At 34.1% G+C, this 21,180-nt stretch overlaps 1 long non-coding RNA gene across 3 annotated transcripts in view; it reads left to right on the forward strand.

The window, feature by feature from the left end:
- Positions 1-18,231, forward strand: part of LOC147826568 (uncharacterized) — a 211,020-nt gene extending 192,789 nt beyond the window's left edge. For all 3 annotated transcript variants that reach the window (XR_015438928.1, XR_015438926.1, XR_015438927.1), the window contains 2 exons: positions 13,517-13,569; positions 16,054-18,231. This is a non-coding gene — a long non-coding RNA (uncharacterized LOC147826568). The remainder of the gene's footprint in view (positions 1-13,516; positions 13,570-16,053) is intronic.
- The last annotated feature ends 2,949 nt before the right edge of the window (positions 18,232-21,180 follow it).

A 21,180-nucleotide genomic window follows, 5' to 3' on the forward strand; every position in this document is an offset into this window, starting at 1 on the left:
ATAGAATCTGTCTACCTTCATTAATAATAGAGCTGGACTTGGAACTGTTCCTGGTTTAGTGTAATATAGTTGAGAAGCTAAAAAACAAAAAAACAAAAAAATAGAAGCTAAGTAAACCAGTAGGTTTACATTGCCATGTCTGAAAATTCCTACTGTTCGATTCACATTGACAAAGGTGTTCTGAAGGCCTTGTAGTCTTAAAAGTTTTGCTATTTTGATTACAATACTAACACAAAAATATTTTAAAAATAAAACAGCAAACAAAGTAGCAAAAATCTGGGATTTTTTAATAGAAAATATTCATAACATCCATGTTTATTTCCTAGCAATGATTTGGCTAGTTCTAAAGTTATACACATTTTGAATCTGATAAATTGTCCACTACAGTATTTTAGCATATTCTCCATAATACTTTGGTATTATACAGATGAGCTATTGACCCACAAATATTTAACTGACATATCTGATGTCACTTAACATTGCTTAGCCAGGCACCAGTACTTCTTTCAAAATTGCATATTCTTAACTAGCATGCACATTACTTCTCTCATTATTGTTATGGCTTATATCTAGATGTCCCTCCAAAGCTTCATGCCCTCGTAGGTGGGAGTTTCAAAGGTGGCTGGATTAGGGTTGTGAATGTGGATTAAGAGTGTGGTACTGGGATTGAGGGCATGGATAATGGAAGTACCCATCCTGCGTCTGGATGGCACCAATCAATAGGCTTGCAGCCTAGAAGGAATATAAAGGGACAGAAAAAAGGCAGCCTTGCTGCTGCTTCTTTGCTGTTTGCTGCCTTCTGCCTGCCATGCAATGCCTGTTTCCCTTCTCTGATTCCGCTTTGCCATGCCACCCTGCCTTGGAGCCAGCTGACTATGGGCAGAGCAACTCTACAAATTATAAGCTGAAATAAACCTTTCCTTCTTTAACTTATGGGTGCTGGATATTTTGTCCCAACAGCTAGAAAAGTAACTAAAACAATTATTGAAGACAAATGGGCAGTAGAGACAATTATTAATGCCAGGTACCAGTTGTACCTTTGAGTATAAAAGAGAACAAATAGGAATATGATAGTAGGGCCACCAACAACATAGTTTTTCCATAAGTAAAGCTGAACTCATATCAGTGAGATCAAATCTTCAAAACTTGAATCCATAATCTACTGAGTCAATTGCTCAATACTTAATTTGGTTGCATTTACCATTGAATCTAAGCAGAATATATAAGCCTTATAGTCAATAAGCAAATAATTGCAGGCTGTCACTAATGCCGAGTTTATATCACAATGTAAATGGAATATTTTGGAATCTCAGAAGATAGGCTTACATTTGTGTCTGTGTTCTGCAAAGTCTTCTTTGAGGTGAGGATTAGAATGTGGCCCTTAACATGAGTGTGAATTCCTAGTTTGATAGTCAGGGATTACTGGCAAAGAAAATGAATTTTTTTCATACTTGGCCTACTAGTATGAGTCTACTGGTAAGCACATGAGTCTAGGAATTCCATCATAGTTTTTTCAATCTTTCTACTCTTCTTTATCTCCACTCTTACCTTTATATCTGAGTGATATATTAGATTCTTTAGAGTATAGCTTATGCTGCTTAGCTTGAAAACATAATCTTGAGTTTGAATAGACTAAAATAAATATCCAGCTGTAAGTATGCACCTTTAGGAAAGTCATTTAGATTGAGTGGAAACTTGGAATGTAATAAATGTTCTACCCAAAGAACACATCACATCTCCTTATCTCCTGCTACTTGATATGCTTTAAAAATATGAACCAGACACAGAAAATGAAAAATTGCATGCCTCTAAAATTGTTTTTGGACGCCAACCCCAGAAGATAATCTGTGCTCACTTAGTTTTAAACTTATTAAACTATAGCTTGAAATGTACTACTAGTTTTGACCATCTGCCAGTCATTAAGTGATTCAGTGGCCAATGTTTTATAAGTCTTTGAAACTTTCCTTTTAGTTCACTAATTATTTGATATCATTTGATAACAGCAGCCTTAGGAAGAACAATATTTGTAAATATGAATGAGTTTAGTATGCATACTTTATCTCAGTGACTAAAACTGAATGTGGATGAAACATGCTCTAATGCAAATTTGTCTCTCCATGGGTTCTTTGTCCTCTGGTGTTTTCATAAATAACAAATATGCTGATTTTGATTAACTGTTTAAAAATGCATTGTACATAATTGCCTGAAATTTAAAGATTCCTTGGTATAAGATTTTTTTTAACACTCCCAGACTCATTTTTCCTTCCAGTAGTGACTGTGGGTCTATGATCTCCTATATGGAATATGATCTTTTTTAGGCTTACTAGAATCTATTTACTAAAATGGAGAGAGCTTGTAATATTGAGGTCGTTAGTCCTTTACATGGAAATAGGACATGAGCATTTGCACACCAGTCCAGCAGTTATTCATTTCAGGTGTCCATAAGTGCTTGGGAGCTTTTCTGGAAATAGCCATTTGGATAGGGTCCTGAGACAGTAAAATTTATAAGAATAAGTTCTATGTTTATTTTTCCCCTTCATACTTATTGTACATAGTATTATGCCTGGCATTCAATACATATTGTGGATAAAGGAGAAGTAATTTACATCAACATATATAATTACAGTAATATCTTGTATTTTTTGAATAATTTACACATGACATGTTAGCAGGAAGTCCAAGAATCTTCATTTATTGCCTTCTGAATTTTTAATTTGTTTAAGAAATTCATGAACATATTTAATTGAGGGTGGGAAGGTAAATTATTTTTTTATTAACTTTATTGGAACATTTTAGGTATCACATTCATCATTGGGAATTTGTACCTGTACATGATATATCTCAGTTCTTGTGCCATTCCCCTTCCCTCCCTTCCACCCCTCCACCCCTATTTACAAAAGTTTTGTTTCCATTTTTTCCTTCTTATATTGTTTTCTTTCCCTTCTTTCCTTTCCCCCACACTCCCTACTTCCCCTTCCCCTTTGAACCTTTGCTTCCTATTTCACATTATCTATTATATATTTTGGTCCTGATTTACACTTTCAGTTTCTCACACCAGAGAGACAATTCAGTATCTACAATTGTGTATCCTATTTATTTCACTTAACATCATTGGTCACTTGAGAGATACAAATGAAAACAATGCTGAGAATCCACTTCACTCCAGAAGGAATGGCTACTCTCAAGAAATCAACCAACAACAAATGCTGGTGGGGCTGTGGGGAGAAAGGAACCCTTCTCCATTGTTGGTGGCAGTGCAGACTGGTGCAACCAATGTGGAAATCAGTGTGGACATTTCTCAAGAAACTAGGATTAGAGGTCCCATTTGACCCAGCTATTCTCCTGATGGGTATCTTCCCAAAAGAATTACAAGCGTCATACTACAGCAATATATGCACACCCCATGTTTATAGTGGCACAATTTGTAATAGCTAAATCTTGGAAACAACCCAAATGCCCATCAACTGGTAACTGAATAAAGAAGATCTGTTGGTTTTTTTTTTTTTTTAATAAAATGGAGTACTACTCTGCTATAAAGAATAATAAACTAGAGACATTTATAGCTAAGTGGATGCATATCGAAGCTATACTTTTTTTTCCCCAAAACCATACTCTTAAGTGAAATAAATGGATAGATAAAATTTTGCTTTTATGAATCAGTATGTTAGAAATAAAACCAATTAGAGAGATTACTTTCTTAACGTGTGGACAAAGATCCCAGAAAATTCTGGGAGCAGGGTCTTCTTTCTGCTGCTGCTCAGGGCACTGTGGTGCCTTCCTGAGAGCCAGGACTATGGCCCTTGATAAATTTATATTTCCACATTTAGCCATTTTTCCTTTCAACAAAACCACTATTCCAGGGTATGTAGGTCTATAACAATTCCACAATCAGCCATCCATAGAAACCACCACATTTCCTGAAGACCCAGGTCTCTAGAATCACCTCCAAACTTTTTCTTGGTAGATCTGATTTCTGCATTTTGGAGGCCCCTTTCTTTTTTTCTTCAATTTTTATTTTTTAATAGTAGGTCCACATGGTTGTTCCCTTCACTTCAGTCCTTCCTTTCCCTGAAGGGCTTAGACTCCTTCTGTAAATGGACTCACTGCTCTCCATGTGTTTATCTGGAAGCCATCTTTTCCCTCATTAAATATGTTCAAAAGAGACACATTTTAGCACAGTGAAAGAATCTGATAGTTTTAAGTGTTCATTCAACAAGAAGTCTCTTTAATCACTTCTTTTGCAGTTGCCATGTTTCCAAATGAGCAGGATATGTAAGTAAGATTTTAGGGGAAAGGTGTATCTCTTTACAAATTTGTATTGAGGAGTTCAGCTTACAATAATTCACATATATTCTGAAGAATCATATTTTGAAAGTATTCTTTTTTAAGCAAATCTCACTTGCCTTTAAGATCTGTATGTATTCACCTCCTCTGTATCTTTTCTGTATTAGCATCACCCTCTCCCAGTTATCACTTTATCCCTTGCATGCTGTATTCCCTTTCAGATGACCTGAAAAATCTCATATTTACAGCTGTCTTCTGGGACTTAGATTTTAAGGGCGAGGGCAAGGGCTTTGTCATGCTGTTTTCCTGTTGGTGCTCTTATTACCATTTTCTACATCTAGAAATTACCGAATGTATTCTTGTTAATAGTGACTACAATGGTACTGTTTGTTCTGGTAGAGAGTCTACATGACTGACCGCGCAGAGAAGTCTATAGGAAGATCCACGATCACCTTCCACAGGAGAAATAGGGACTTGATATAGACAGCATGTCTTTTCAGGGATGCAGATGAAAACTTTTAGCCTCGCTTTTCCTCTTATCTGAACAGTGGTTCTATACAGTAGAAATTTGGTAGATGGGAGATTGAAAACTGTCATTCTCAACATCTGATCTCTTAATCAAGAGTATTGGGATCAAGGGATTTTATTAAAAACCAGAAAATCCTGTGCTGTACTCTAGTTCTCCTGAATCAGTCTCTGAATTTGAGGAAGTTCTCAGGTGCTTCCCATGCATTCTAAAGTTGGAGATGCCGTCATCGAAACATTGTACACATGTCTCTTTTGTTGTTTTGGACACTTATTTATAGATACTGACATTCCTTTGTGCCTGATATTTGAGGATTGATTTGTATGTATTCTATCATCAAGAGAAATGCATTCTATTTGTCTTTGAAACACAGCATGTTCATTTTTTCTAAGGATTCACTGGGATAAAAGAAGAAAAATGAAATGCAATATAGCTCAAATAATATGAAAGAAAATTATTGCTGCTTGTACTGTGTTTTATTTTAGAATTCAATATGTTACTGAAAAGGTCAAAGAATATAACTAATATATACCCTAATGTTCTGAGCAATGATAATGAAACTGGCCAAAAACCAACTTGAATACTCTCTTGTGCCATTTAATCAAAGAAACTCCGATAAGGTAACAGTTTGTGTAATGGATACGCAAAACATTTCATATTAAAAATTCATTATCTGCTCAAATTAACCAAATGTCTTCATTCATGGGTTTTAGCATCAATTTAACTTTAAAAAATTTCTGTAGCACTTTCCCCTAGAAAGAAAAAGGTAAGTTTCTCATTAACTTAAGGAAAGATGATTTGGAAATTGTTTCCCCCCAAAATCTCCCATATAGTACAGTTCATAAAGTACTATTATTTATCATATTCACAGAAATTTCTGGAATCAACTTGATGTATTACAGAATTATTTCTAATAGGACATTGAACTTAAAATAAATTAATCATAAAATAATGTTATTTTCCAATTGATATTTAAATGTTTTCTGTGCCACAAATTGAACCTATGATGCCCGTACTCCTGAAGGTTATGATCTAATGCAAAATTGATGTGAACTTATCACCTGAGGGACTATGTTTTTTAAAGTGCTGCCATGTCTCCTCCCTTAAAAAATACCCCACTTCCAATGAATTAATTTAGCAATTATGTATACATAGATACAAAGGATGTTTTGAAAGCAGTTCTTCCTAAAATATTTCACATTATTTTCAGCACATAAAGCAAAAATCAATTTCCAGTATAATAATTTGACAGGGATGTGATATAATCATGTCATCACAAACTTTGCATGAATTCTCACTTGTACTTATTCTCCATGGTTAGATAATTTCATGGGGATTCATTGAATGATAGCTATCAATATACCATTATCTGATTTCCTAATTAAATGATAGAATATGACCATGATGAATTTTATGTGGCTACTTGATTACAGGTTTGGGAAATTTTTGTTGTAGTGAATTGCAATGTCAACATGAAATAATTGGGATCCTTAAAAATACTTTTATTTGCTCATTTATGCATTCTTACTATGTGTCAGATATTGCTATACCTAGAAGCAAAGAAGTCAAAATTGTGATACTCCACCATTCCAATCTACCTCCACTGTATTTCTTCTTTTGTGCAGTATTTGTTTTGCCCCTTGCCACAGTTTGAAATAATATTATATATTGTCATGAACATAATTTTTCAGTTGTTGTAATTGTTTTGCTCAATTTACTATAATTATTTTACCACTTATTTGACGTTCTTTGATATAATTTTAATAAATGGAATTTATAACACTTTTTTCTCTCTTTAACTTAGAAAGAAAATATACCCAGCTTCAGTTTCCAATTTTTAGTTGGTGTATTTTATTACTATGATTCTGCTCAGTTGAGATGGCAGGTGGAAAGCAGGCATCTTGCCTTTTGCCTTGATGTATTGTGTTGTTCCAAAGATTTCCCCCCTCCAGGTGGAGTGAGCACGAGGTTGTGTAGTTCTTACTTTACCTTCTTAACATTATATATGGGGTTTTACTGTCTATAAATATGTTAAAGAGAAGTCTGAATTTACACCATCTTTAGAAAACTTATTTATTCCATTGATGGACATAGGCCACATTTAAAATAAATTTTCAGTACTAAAGATCAAACCCAGGTTTGTGCATACTTAGCAGGTGCTTTGTCCTTAAGCTACATCCCCAGCCTAAGATATCCCACTTTTAAGAGTTATTCAAAGCCTTACTTTCTGAGACAATTTGGGCAGCACTGAAGTGTTACACTTTCCTTAAAACTAGAAGACACTAAGCAAATATGTTAAAAAAATAATCACTGTATTATTTTGTGAAGGAGAAATACAGGTTATTGTGAGTGTAGAAGAGTGAGATTTATTCTGAATGTAATACTCATCATTGCTTATCATATTGTTCTTGACTCTAAAATTGTACAATATGCTTTTATGGAAATCAAAAAATATAGACACATTTATTTAGTGTAATAATCATAGTAATTTTGATACTATTGGATTAAGGTTTTAAAAAAAATTTTTTATTTTTTTTCTGGTACCAGGAATCAAACTCAGGGCCTTGCGCTTGCCAGGCAGGTGCGACACCACTGAGCTAAACCCCTGGCCTCTTATTGGATCAATTTTTATATTATTGGATTTTGATACATTTGGAATTTAAGTATATTTGATTGAAATTATACTCCTCTCTTTATTTTATTTATATAAGTTATCATCATTTATGCAAATATTTCATTACCAAAATATCTTCCAATAATTTTTCCTAATACTCCTGGAAAGCAGTGATGACCTACACAAAAGGTGCAATTGGAAAGACAATGTGGAGACTTAATAGCTATTGACTTGACACAACCTATATGAATCAATAACTTCAATAATCTAAGAAGGTTACATAGAGATTTTTAGTTGGTATTTGAAGTATCTAGAAATAGGACTATTTCTTACATCTGTTCCTTTGATCATGTACAATTCACATATTTCTAATATTTAAATATTGAATATGGTAAGTTGTTTACTCCATATTATACAATTAAGTTCTAATGCTGAGCATATTTATCTTATGTCCTCATACATAACTAATTTTCCCTGGGTAGTGGTCACTATTTCAGGAACATACTGCCCTATTATTTGAACTTAAATATAAAATATTATAATGCTTTTCATGCTGCCATAAGAATACTGGTTTTTTTAGCCCCTATGTCTATGTTAATATAAATAGTATACACTAAAGGTGGTGTTGGGACTGAACATTTTTAACATTTATCATTTATTAATGATTCAAAAAGAATCTGTGAGTAGTATGCTGGATAACTTATCAGCTTGTGCTAAACTAGGAGGTGTTGCAAGCAACAGATAATAAAAGTATAACTGACCTAATAATAAATGTAGGGAACATTATTATTATTGTAAGATGGGTATGTTAGAAATAAAAAATAGGATTTATATCAACAAAATGTTGAAGAATGATCAACAGGTTTTGAGGAGATAGATGATATTTACTATTTCTAAGAAGAGTGTTAAATGGCTTTTTATGGTATTTTTCTCTAGGACTCCTATTTGTCTTCCTTACCATCTAGGTAGTATGGATGCTTGTCAAATGGCCCCTTCATTATCTTCCATATGCCATAAAGAAAAGAGGATTAAAAGTTAAAAATATTTTTTGTTAGACCCAATCCATAACACAATGATTAAGGGTACAAACTGTGTTGCCAGATTTTATATTGGATTTATGGCTCTAACAATATCTAACTAATCTTGGCCAGGTTACTCTATCACCCTATGACTCCATTTCCTCATATTTGCAATGCAGTTCTAATAATGCTTATGAGACTGTTGTGAAAATATTAAGTTCCTGGCAGCATTAATACTACTACTATTAATTTTATCCTTACTTTTTGTTTGCCTTTTAGATAGTGATCAAACAAACATTTGTCGAGAATCTATGTCTAGGGCCGGGGATTTAGCTCAGTGGTTTCGCTGCCTGCTGCGCAAGCGCAAGGACCCGAGTTAGATCCCCGGTACCCAAAACAAACAAACAAACAAACAAACAAAAGAATCTATGTCTAAAGAAAAATTGTGCGATAGATACTAATTTTTCAGCTTTGAAATATTGCTTAGTGAGAAATTCTCTTGGGTACTAAAGCTCTTCATTGATATTTCAAATTATAGGCATATAGGTACCTCTGGTTGAATTAAAATTGGTTTTAAAATTATGATATTTTAAACATCCAGTTCTCTATCTCAATTAGATAAAAACTATTATTTATGCAAGTATTGAGTCATGGTGTCAGGATAAGTGCCAGAGAGTTTACCTTATACCTAGATATGGGAAAGTGTAATTTAAATTGCCATCAGGCAGGCAGGCATTGCTGCTAGCTTGGGTAAAGAGGCAGTATCCTTTTTTGATGAACATTAGGAAACACAGCAGAAAATCACTTGCCTTTTTATCATCTGGAACTATGTCACTAAGACAAACTCTGGAGCAAAATCAGAGCTACAAATATAGAATATTTATATGCCTTTATGTGACACAGATGCAATCCACTTTAAATAAAAATATGAAAAAAAGATAAAGAGGAATTACATATCATCTATTTAGATATGTATGTTCCTTTTATTTTACCTTAAATAAAACTGAAAGTTTGCATGAAGTGAGTAAAACAATGTCAATGGAAAGTTCGTATTTCTTTGGCTTGGGATACCAATGAGAAAATCTCCATCATTTGGTGATCCAGGATTCAAAAGATACAGATAAATTCATCTTGAGGTGTGCAAATTAAGTTAATCAGATAAACTAGTTCAGAGATGTGTGACTAACGGTGATTAAAGAAATAGATGGCAGATTTTCAGGTAGAGGAAGATGGGGACAGGACAGGCTGTCTACCTAACATTAATGTTGCAGCAGAATCATTTAGCCAAGGGTTGAGCATAATGTGAAAATAAAATAAATGTGACTGGTTATGAAGAACAATTTCCTTACAATTTGGTGCTAGGAATTTTTTAAGTAAATTGGGTTAGCTCTGTGATATGTGCTTATTAGAAGTAGAGAAATCCTCCTTCTTCACCAAAACAGAACCCAGATAAAACAGTAACTGCAGGTGAGTTCCAGGGGCATGGAGAAATGCTTACAAATATTTACCCTAAAACTGGAGACATGAGGAGTCTTTCCCCACTTTTGGTTTGGATGCATGGTAACTTAGCAAATGGGAGACATAAACAAAAATTAAGTGCCTGGCCTAAGCTAGTAAGGAATAGGTTCAGTTTCATTGGTTTCTTTCTATTACTCTGCAGATGCTATCTCTCCTATTAAAATGTTTAGAGGAGTGGATATTTCAGAAGTTCTATAAAATTTTAGGAATAAGAATAAAAATTAAAGTGTTCAATATTTTATTGCAATATTCCAACTCTCAATTATTTCAGAAATGTTTTTAAATGGTATTCTCTTGTGCAAATACATTTTTACTTTCTTTAAAAAAAATTATTGACCAATATCAGCTGGCTAATCCAGCTAAAAACTGTATTTTCCAGGCTCCTTCACTGCTAGGTATAGCCATATGCGTTAGTTCTTGGCGTTTCTCCATCTCTTTCCTGCTAATTGGAATAAAGTCAAGATGGTGAGGACAAGGAAACCACTGAGTACCATGAGTACATTTAAATTATGTTTTGTAGGTGACATAGCAAGAAGACAGTGAAGCGATCTTTTGTCAAATGTGTGGAAAAGAGTTGCCATGCCATTTTACACTTTTACATTCGAGTGAGAAATGATCTTTTACCTTCTTACCTTGGCATTTCATTTATTAGTCAATGTGATATCATAAACATAACTTTTTAAAATCCCAGATAGTTTTTTTCACTGTAAAAAAGGGGTAATAATATTATTTATCTGTGCCAGTCATTAAGATGAAATGAGATAATCCTTTCACAATACTCAGCATTATGTCTGACATATAGCATTCACATAAGAAATGGTGTTATGTGGGTTTTTGTTTTTTTGTTTTTGTTGTTGTACTGGGGATTGAACTTGGGACCTTGAGCTTCCAATGCAGATGGCAGCACCACTGAGCTAAATCCCCGGCCCCAGTGCTATATGTTTGATTGCAAGCTTTCATATCAGCACCTTCAATATTTCTCTTGACCTGTAGGTTTAATCTGCCAACTCTTAACTTTAATTCAGTCCACCATCTGCTTTCGTGACACCCACAATGTGGAAGAAATCTTATAATTATGCAGACTGGACAGCTCAGCCTTAGCTAAGTCTACTGGGCAGCTGGTCTACATTTCAGTATTTTTGTGTGCTCCTGGGTCTTTCTGTTTTGCTTAGGAGGACAACAAAGTATGACCACTTTGCTTAAGTTACTCATGTCGATGTTCCATCCTAAAAAGTGGGCAAGCCATGATACATCCCTAAATTTCCCACATCTGTCTATAATCTGCACTCAAGTGAATTTTCTTTCTTCTCATTTCAGAGAAAGAAGTATCTTCCTTTCTGTACCTTTGAACACTTCCTGTTTCTTACAGGAACTGATTTTAATGATTCTGTCATTACTCTGTGTTTTCAAAGTTTTTCTCCTGTATGTGTCTTTCACATAGACAGAAGTCTTTCTCCATTTGTGAAAGTTTTTGTGCCTCCTTTAATTCCACCTTCTCTACTTATCATTCTCCCTCTTTGCTGTAGAATCAAACTCTTTCTACTTGGTGGGTCCAATTAACTTTTTAATAATCTGCTGTCTGGATTCTGTTCTCACCTCTCTAATGACACTTTTTTAGCAAAGGGACTATCTCACAAATATAATTATTTTTTAAACAACTTTAGGGAGCATAAAACTTGAAAATACCTTTCTTGAAAATGTTTCTTTCCTTGATAACCAAAGTATTAATTACTTCTGTTTTTTACCTCCAATTCCTTTACATCTGTTTCAGTCTTTTACCTCTTCCTCCTTTTACTTTTAAAATACTGATATTCTTCTGGTTTCTGTTTTTGGCCATATTCTCTGCTTCCTTTCTAATTCCATATGTTGTCTTTTACTGATAAGTGCTATGATTTCCTTAAACATCATTTTTATCCTCATACTTCCCTGTGACAGATTGACTTACTAAAAACCATTCCAAATTCCCTTGTAAGAGGCTATGTTCAGAGACTGGAAAGCTAAAAACTATATTTCCCAGACACCTTTACAACCCTTCGCATTTGCTGTAACTTCTGTGAAGCAAAAGCGCCTATTGAGAGTTGCTAGGTCTACATGATGGAGCATTTACATGGATCTCCAGCCAAGGAAAGCTGCTATGCCTTTCATTTTCCTGGTAGAGGCCTTCATATTTAGTCCCTAACTTCATGTACGTTCAAAAGCACAGCACATAGGATCAATTTTGAAATGATTAATTTAATAGAATTTATTAGAATTGGCAAGGTTCTAAATTTGGTACAGCTTTTGTATTCCATTGCTTTCTGATTGCAGCAATTACGGGGTCTCTCTCTCTCTCTCTCTCTCTCTCTCTCTCTCTCTCTCTCTCTCTCTCCCCTAAACATATGTCTGTTCCTGAATTCTTCAAACATTTTAACAACACCATTGTTATAGTAACTCAACATATAAACCTACAGAATTTGTTTTCTCTCCTACTTCCTACCTCTAAATTGTCACTGTCTAGTGAATCAACCTAGTTAATTGCTCTCATATGCAGGTCTTCCTTCTTCCTATTGTCATTGTTAATTTAGTTCAAGGTTTGACATTTTTTAGCCTGGATTATTGCCATAACTTTCTAAGTCTCTTTCTAAGTCTATTCTTGGTCTACTCCAATCTAAATGGCTCCCTTTGAGCAGTTACCATGCTTCCACTTTGAAGATGCAACACTGTGGCCTTGAAATCTTTTCATGGACTATAAAGTACAGCATAGAATTCCTCTGTGGTACACAGTGCTCTGCTTACAGTAGTCACAAGCATCCCTCCAGGTTAATTCCTGACTCCTCAAACCTCAGATCCCATCTATTGCAAACTGCTTTCCACCCCCTAAAAACACCAAGCTTTTCATTTTTCTGTGTTCTTTGTCTTATATGCCACCCTTCCACCTTGTCCTTGAACTGGGAAGTGGAACTTTAAGGGTTTTGCTATATATTGCCAAATAAATTTCCTTGTAAGTGTTAAGTTGGCATTCATTTAATGTTTGGAAGAAGAAAATCTTTGCAACAAGTAGTTACAAAATTATAGTATTTATTTTAGTGTTTTGGATAATTTAAATGACACTCAAGGTTACCCAGCAAGTAATAGCAGGAATGAGTCATAAATTCAGGTTTTCTTGTGTAAACCCAGCACTCATCTTTTCACACAACTGAAATGGAAGTCAATAAAGTGAAGGAGTAGTTGGAAAGTAAATATGAGAGGAAGGTAGAAGTCTTGGCCTCCACTGGTTAAATACCTCCATATTTATCATACAGTAGCTTTCCTTAGAGCCTTTTCAAATAACAACTTACATGATTTCAACTTTTGGGGTACATTATATCTTGAAAAATCTTAGTAAATATTTCTATAAAAATATTCAGAATAGACTCATTCTATGAACTAGAAACTACAAAATTATATATGTTTCCTAGGAGAAATGGAAGAATAAACCCTAAAATATATTTATCTTCAGATTTTCTTTTAATGCCAGCTGATATTTTAATTTAAGGACAGATAAATTGATGATTGGTATCATGTTTTCTTTTTCAGGGAGGAAGAAATTGAGTTGGAGAGAAGTGAATGATTTGTTCAAGGTTATAGAGGTATAGTAGACAGTAAAATTACTCTTCTTCAAGAACACTGGTTATTTGCCTTGATTTTTTTTTAAAAGTGAAATCAACAGCTTCACATCAGCCACTGATCAGGTACCAGATGGCAAAAACTTTCAGTTGCTACCACCTAGGGCTATATTGAAACCAATGAAAGGCCTGTATCTCATTATCGGTCCCCTGAGCTCTGCATTCTCCCACATGGTACTGTCCTTTTCAAGTAGAAAAGTGACATTATTTGAAAAACTGCCCTTGTTTTAGGATAACCAAAAAAATTCAATAATTTAAACAGGTTTGTCCTTTTAGTTTTTGATTTTGCATGCCATTATTAAGCATGCATTTAATACTATTGCAACAGAAATTAACAAAAATATCAAATCACACTAAATTATACAAAAAACACTACAAAATCTTCCTTCACACTTAAGAATTTTAGATGATTGAGTAGTACTACCAGGTTTAGCAAATAAAACTATAGAAGATCCAGTTTAATTTAAAATTATTGAACAAGCTTTTAGTTTATATGCTCAAATATTAAATAAAACATACATCCACTAAAATGTTACTCTTTTTCTTAATCTAAAATTCAGTTAAAATGTACTGTATTTCATCTAACAACTGTACAGATGAAAAATGGGTAGTTCAAATTATTTTGTACAACTATGAACACAAGGACATGTAAATTGCTCATAAATGTGTGTTATAGTGTCCACTAAAGCCACTTTATACTTGTGGGAAACAGTAATGTCCTCTAACCATCATAATACCGATAATCTATGAAGAATAAAGGAAAAAAGTGGTTATTGTTTTTGGTTTTAAGAAGTAATTGCATTTTCTAGCATAGATAATTATGTACTAAAAAGGGAATGTAGTTTGTGTTTCTTTTAGTCCATTTTATAGAAATGGAACCAAGGAAAATTTTTGGCAATTGTTTTTCATTTTTTTCCAAATAAGAGAACATACTGCTTCCAGTTGGAAAACTCTTGGGTAAGTTTTTGGTTCAGCAGTATTCACTGAATCACAAACTCAGGATCATGTGAGTTTAGCTGCACTATTCTCTCTGACAGCTGACCGTATGAAGATAGAAGTACAACTTTGGTCATGAGAATGTGTCAATGGTGTTTAAAAGCTAGCACATGTATAAGAGGAAAGATAAGGAAGTTTTTACCTAGGAACACATTTCATATTTAATTTTTTTCTTTTAATTCAACAGCAATGAAAGAAATGTGACATAATATTTCACCTTTCTAATATGTATGCATGTGAATTCAAATCACATAGCCATGGTAACAAGAACATGAGTGGTAAATATAGAGTACATTAGAATCCTTTTGGGGTGTATATTCTTATCTTGATCCAGAGAGATTTACATATCTAACATTCTTTAAAGTTGATGAATGTAAATCTCAGTCACTGTGAAAAGAGCATAAATCCTTGTAATTCAAGATTCAAGTAGCCCTACCTCTAAGGGTTAGCTTTATGAAAACCAACAAAAGCAATGGAATGGAAAGTTTAGGGAGCTGACATTATGCTCTTAACCTAAGATAATTTAATATAGATAGCAGAAGGTTTTGAATTGTAAGCTGTGTACTCTGATAATAATTATTGTGTGAGTACAGATCTTGTGCATTACGCACCAACCATAGTTGATATTTCAATCCAGCTGTTCTTTGAAAAGTGAAGCTACATTGTTGTACTTCCCACCTTTTAAAAAATAAGTGTATAAAGGAAATAAATCTATCTTGAGCTTGCACTCAGACATTTTGTCTTCTGAAATTTGAGGATAGTTAAGCATTTTCAGTGGATACTATTTTTCCCAAATAATATATGCTTGGTAGTGTGAAATGTCCAAATAAAAGAAAAATACAATAGAAAAAAAGAAAGATATTTTAAAACAATGCATGGTAACAGTTTTATTTTGTAGACCTATATCTATATTTATTTATTTCTAAATTTATGTTTTAAACAAGTTGTTTGTGCATCACATTTCATGATTAAATAACTAGAACAGTATCTGAAAATTCATCTAATCTTAAATATTCATACCAAGAGGGGGTTTGGGTTCCCAGAAGGTTATAGTCTTTAGCCTATCAGTGCAGTGATCTTTTGGGTTATGTGGACAGAAGGTGCTAAACACTTGTCACATTTTGTCAGAAAACAGAACCATTGCTACAGTTTGAATGTGCCTCCCCGACAAAAAAGCACATGTGGGAAACTTAATTTCATAGGTTAGATTTTAGGAGGGGGGTCTAATAGGAGCTACTGAGGTCCTGAGAATTTCACCTTGGTGAGTAAGTTGATACTGATTATAGAAGAGATTTAGGCTGAATGTTCAACCTGTTGTTCACTTGCTTGTGATCTTGCCCTGCCACCTTCCACTATGGCAGGAAAGACCTCGCCAGATGTCAGCCCCTCAGTTTTGCACCTTCTTAACTCTGGAATGCTGAGAAATATATATCTACTTTTTATATATTTCAGTCTGTGCAACTCTGTTACAGAAGGACAAAATGGACTAAGACAGCTATCAAGACTGCATCCTCAGTGGCAGGTAGTTGAGACTGAGAGGATCCAGGGTGGCAAGACTTTCACGCACACTTCAGAATAATGAAAAACAGTTATTGGGAAAATGTCATGTCCTCACAGCTCACTCTACATGCTGCTACTAATCTTATTTGTACAAGTACAGGCATAAATCCACTAACAACAGACAGCAGCTCTTTCCCTTTGTTACAATTTAGTATTGATTTCTGTGCAGGAAGGTTGAAATGAATCCCAGAATGGGTTTAATTACGAATATACACAAAAAAGTAATTGGCACAATAAGTGAGGAGTTCGTTAGCAGGTTGCTTTTTTTTTTTTTTTTTTTTTAACAGAATTATAGTATTCTCCTCAATCAGCAGTAGTAATCAACAATGAAGAAATAAAAAATAGAGTCCTTGGCCCTACATAAAATTCATTTCTCTTTCCTCTTTTTGTCAATTTCTACAAAAAAGTTGCAATGCCATGCCTGTTTCTTGGTATACCAATGTTAATAATGACATAATAAATGCCAAACTGGAAACTTGAATTAGAATGAGGCATGGAAGAAAGAGGGTGAACAGTATGTATTCCCCATTAAAATACAGGAGGAGGCTGCCTTCCAAAACTGATCTGAGTCTGATATGAGGTAAGCTATCACTCTATTTGTCAGCATTTTTACATTTTTGATAGTCTTTCAAATAGCTCTAAAAACTTACCTCAATGCTATCTTGTCTACTGATGGTTTTTATATTGTAAATAGATGAGTCTGAAACTTCATTTCACAATGTGTTTCTTTCCTCACAGGTCGATTGTGTTTCCACTATCTCACTTTGTTCTGGGGACGCAAATTGGTTTCTTGGGTCATGCTGTTATTAATATGATTTTTTAAAAAATAATTGAATTTAACACCAAGGTCAGTTGAGAAAACAAGCAAAATGAAAATGATAATTCTTGGTGTGAAAACAACAAAAAGTGAAATGGAACACAATGGTCTTCATTGGTTACTTCAAAATGTCTGAGATATGTTGGGCTTATTAATGGTATAATATAGCAGAAATGGGGCTTGCTGAGGCATTGCTGTTCATATGAATGGTCCATTAGAAATCATGATAGGCCAACAAGAAAAACTTCATGGATTTATTTAGTTTTTTGCCCCTAAGTGTAGTGTTTCTTTCTCATTACAGAAGTATTTTCTGTAATAAATCAATGTTATATTTTTGTTATAAAATTAATAATAAATTCCTATGATTATGAGGTTTGTCTCTGCCAGTATGGGTTTCCTTTTGCTCTTAAGCTTTTATCCTGTGAGCATAACCAGAAACAGTCTAGTCTGGACTAAATAAAAGTGACTGTAACCTCCACTTTGTAAAAATCATGTAATTTGCATAATCCCCCAAAGATGGAGATTGGTCTTCTAATTTAATATTAACTAGCAGCTTCTAATGATTGAACTGGAAGCATAGTAGGTATTTAGTAAATATTAGTCATTCACAAGTGGTAAAAATGAGAAACAGTATTTTTTTGAAGCTGTCTTATATTGATTTGATTACAAAGGAAACAGAGTTAGTAAAATTTTCTAGATATTTTTCCTTAGAGATTTTTTTCCTCACATATACATAAAATATGAATATATGGTTTAGCACAGACAGTTTTTACATTCTATGCATTATATATTTTTCTTTATAAAAATCACTGTTAAGTCTAAAGAAATGCAAACAACATTATAGTGATGTTTTTGGAGAAGTTAAAATTATTTTAAATCTCTAAACTCTCCATTTCAGTTGACACATATGGATGTACTGAGCACACTTTGATTCAAAGAAATATTAAGAGCAGAGTTGTTACATTTTAAGATTCAAATGCATTAACATAAAAGGACTGAGTTATATCTACCTAAGTACCTAACTCAAATCAGTGAGATGGGGCTTCATTTTTCTAAACACTAAATCCTATAATGCAACATAATTAAAGCAGAGAGCAGTTGTCTGCTTAAAAATAAAAAGGAATTAGCAATTAGTTTTCCCTGAAGCAAATTGGCATTCACATGACAGGGGAAATTATTAAGAAGTTTAGGTTTCTTTACATTTAAGCATAGTAAAGTACAGAATAATGATTTTATTGCACATATAGAATTTCTGTGACCATAAACTGAATGCTTGGTTAGAAAGAGTATTCCATGGTATAGTTCAGGTTTACATGGGAAACCTGAAATAATCTTTCCAAAATTTAAACCTGCAAATTTAACATGGATGAAATACTCTTAAGTGGTTGTTTAACAGTTAAAAATTTAAGATCATAGTTCAAGAGATTTTAGGTTATATGAAAGAGTGAAAACTTCACTGTTGATTCATAATTTATTGGAATAATAAAATTATAAAGCAAAAAGAACTGATGATTTAATCTGACTCACAGCACTAGTATATTTACAACTCATCAGGCTTATATTGATCAGAGACAGGCTACAACATTAGCAATACTTTTATAACTATCAGAAACAATTATTTTGAAGCTATCAAAAATAAAGAAACATTTTGGCTTTTTTAATAGACAAAAAATTCAAAACTATTTTGTATAAACTAAATAAATGAAATAGAATTGTGATGTGTATAAAAATCTTGTCTGAGAGTTTAATAAACACAAATTTTAAAAACCCTAGGGACAACAAAGTTTCAACAAAATTTATAAAAAAGAAAAAAATTAAATCTGAAAAATTTTAAAAACTTCAAGCAATTAAAAATTATTTCCTGAGGCAGAGGAGGTGAGCCACTCCCAGACCCCAGGAGGTGGCTTCCAGGCTGCAGTACCACCATACGCCATCTCCAGGAGGTGAGTCATTTGGGGACCAGCAGGACTAACCCTGGTCAAAATGAGAAGATACGTAAATAAGTCTCAAAACCAGACTTCCAGATCACCTAAAGCAACCCCAAAGGGAAACAAGATGGAACACTCTGATACTCAACCACCTGGAATCTCTGAACTGGCAACAAAAGAGGATCTGGAAAAAATGAAATCAGAAATAATTTCTCAGATAACAGCAGAGATTGTGCCCATAATGTAAGACATGATCAATAAATGTAGAGAGGACACAGATAAAAAATAGAGGAGCTGAGGAACATGGTAGAATCCCAACATAGGAAACAAATGGAATCCATAAAACAGATGCAAACACATTTCCAGATTAAAAACTCCATTGAAAGCTTATGCAGCAGAATGAGCCAATGTGAAGACAGAATTTCAGATATAGAAGATAAGATTGCAATTAGTGACCAGGAAAAGAAAAATTGCTTTAAAATTGTAAGGGACCATGAGAAATCAATCCAGCAGCTGCTAGACAATACAAAGAAGAATAACATAAGACTGATTGGAGTCAATGAAGAAACAGGAGAGAGTGCAGATGACATAAAAACACTGTTCACAGAAGTAATGGCAGAAAACTTCCCAAGCAGGGGAAAAGAACTTGACATACAGATAAGTCAGGCATATAGGACTCCAAATAGCCTTGATCAAAAATTAAAAAAAAATCTACACATAGGCATATAATAGTTAAGATTCTGTGGGGGGCCTTGCCCCCCCGCTAGAACTCTTGAGTGCCTTTTACGGACATATCCGGGCCTGCTGCAAATCTACCCGGCAACAAGGAAGTAGCCCCAGTACCCTCCTCTTGCTCCTCCCCTCTAGCCCTACGGTATATATGTTGTAACAGCTTCTGCAATAAACGAGACTTGATCAGAAACCTGTCTTGTCTCCATCTCTCGTGTCCCCTGTCCCCTCTCATCCTCGCTCCCCCTCTAGGGTCTCCGTTGACTTACCCGCGGGCCGGGACAAGATTCCAGAAACCCAACAGAAGAACAAAATTCTACAAGCAGTTAGAGAAAAGAAACAAATCACATACAAAGGAAAGCCCATCAGAATCACAGCAGACTTCTCAATGCAAACCCTCAAGGCAAGAAGAGCTTGGAGTGACATATTTCAAGCCCTAAAGGAAAACAGCCTCCAACCCAGATTGATGTACCCTGCAAAACTATCTTTCAAAATTGATGGAGAAATAAGATACTTTCATGGCAAAGAGCACCTTAGGAACTTCATGAATACCAAACCAGCACTCCAAATATTTTTAGACAATATCCTAGGAAAAGACAAGGAGGATCACAACACCAGGAAGCCCACAGAATGAATCCATCAGGCACAAGAAGAAATTAAACACAAAGGGGGAGGATCCAACAAAAAGAAAAAGTCATGACAATGATAAGTCAATACATATCAGTTATAACCATCAATGTTAATGGTCTCAGTTCACCAATCAGAAGAAATAAACTGGTGGAATGGGTCAAGAAGGAAGATCCAACAATATGCTGCATACAAGAAACACATTTAATTAAAAAAGAAACTCATAGAATGCAAGTTAAAGGGTGGAAAACAATACTCCATGTGACAGGAACACAAAACAAAGCAGGAGTAGCTATCCTCTTTGCAGATCAAGTAGATTTCAAGCCAAAATCTGAAACACTTCTGTTCCCAAGAATTTCAGATAAGGGATAGTCAACTTGAATGTACCAATCTATTGTGAACATGTGTTTTCATTCCTCTTAAGTAAAAACGTAAGAACAGAACTGTTGGTTCTTAACAGTAATACAAGAAATTTCTATATTGTTTTCCAAACTGGTTTTATCATTTTACATTCACATTAGCAGTATTAGAAAGTTCTAACTGGTTAACACCTAAGGTGACATTTGTTCTTTTAAAACTTTTAACTTAATCTCCCTAATTAGGGTATATTATGATCTTCTTATTGTATTGATCAGTATTTTTCAGATTCTAGTGTTGTAGACCTTTCCTTGTGCTGTACTGCCTATTTATCATCTTCTCATGTCGACTTTTTAATTGGGTTGTCTATTAATAGCTGTAAGAATTCTTTATATATTTTGGTCATAGGTTATATGTGTAATAAATATGGTCTGTTTAAGGACTACTTTTCATTTTTTTAACAATGTCATTTACAGTTCTAAATTTTGATGAAATCTCACTTATCAATTTTTTTCTTTTATACATCATGGTATTTGTATCATAGGAAATTCTTGCCTACCC

Source organism: Heterocephalus glaber, unplaced genomic scaffold (assembly GCF_053883595.1).
Source record: "Heterocephalus glaber isolate CG9 unplaced genomic scaffold, H.glaber_assembly_v1.0 deba00001465, whole genome shotgun sequence".
NCBI classification, from domain to species: domain Eukaryota; kingdom Metazoa; phylum Chordata; class Mammalia; order Rodentia; family Bathyergidae; genus Heterocephalus; species Heterocephalus glaber.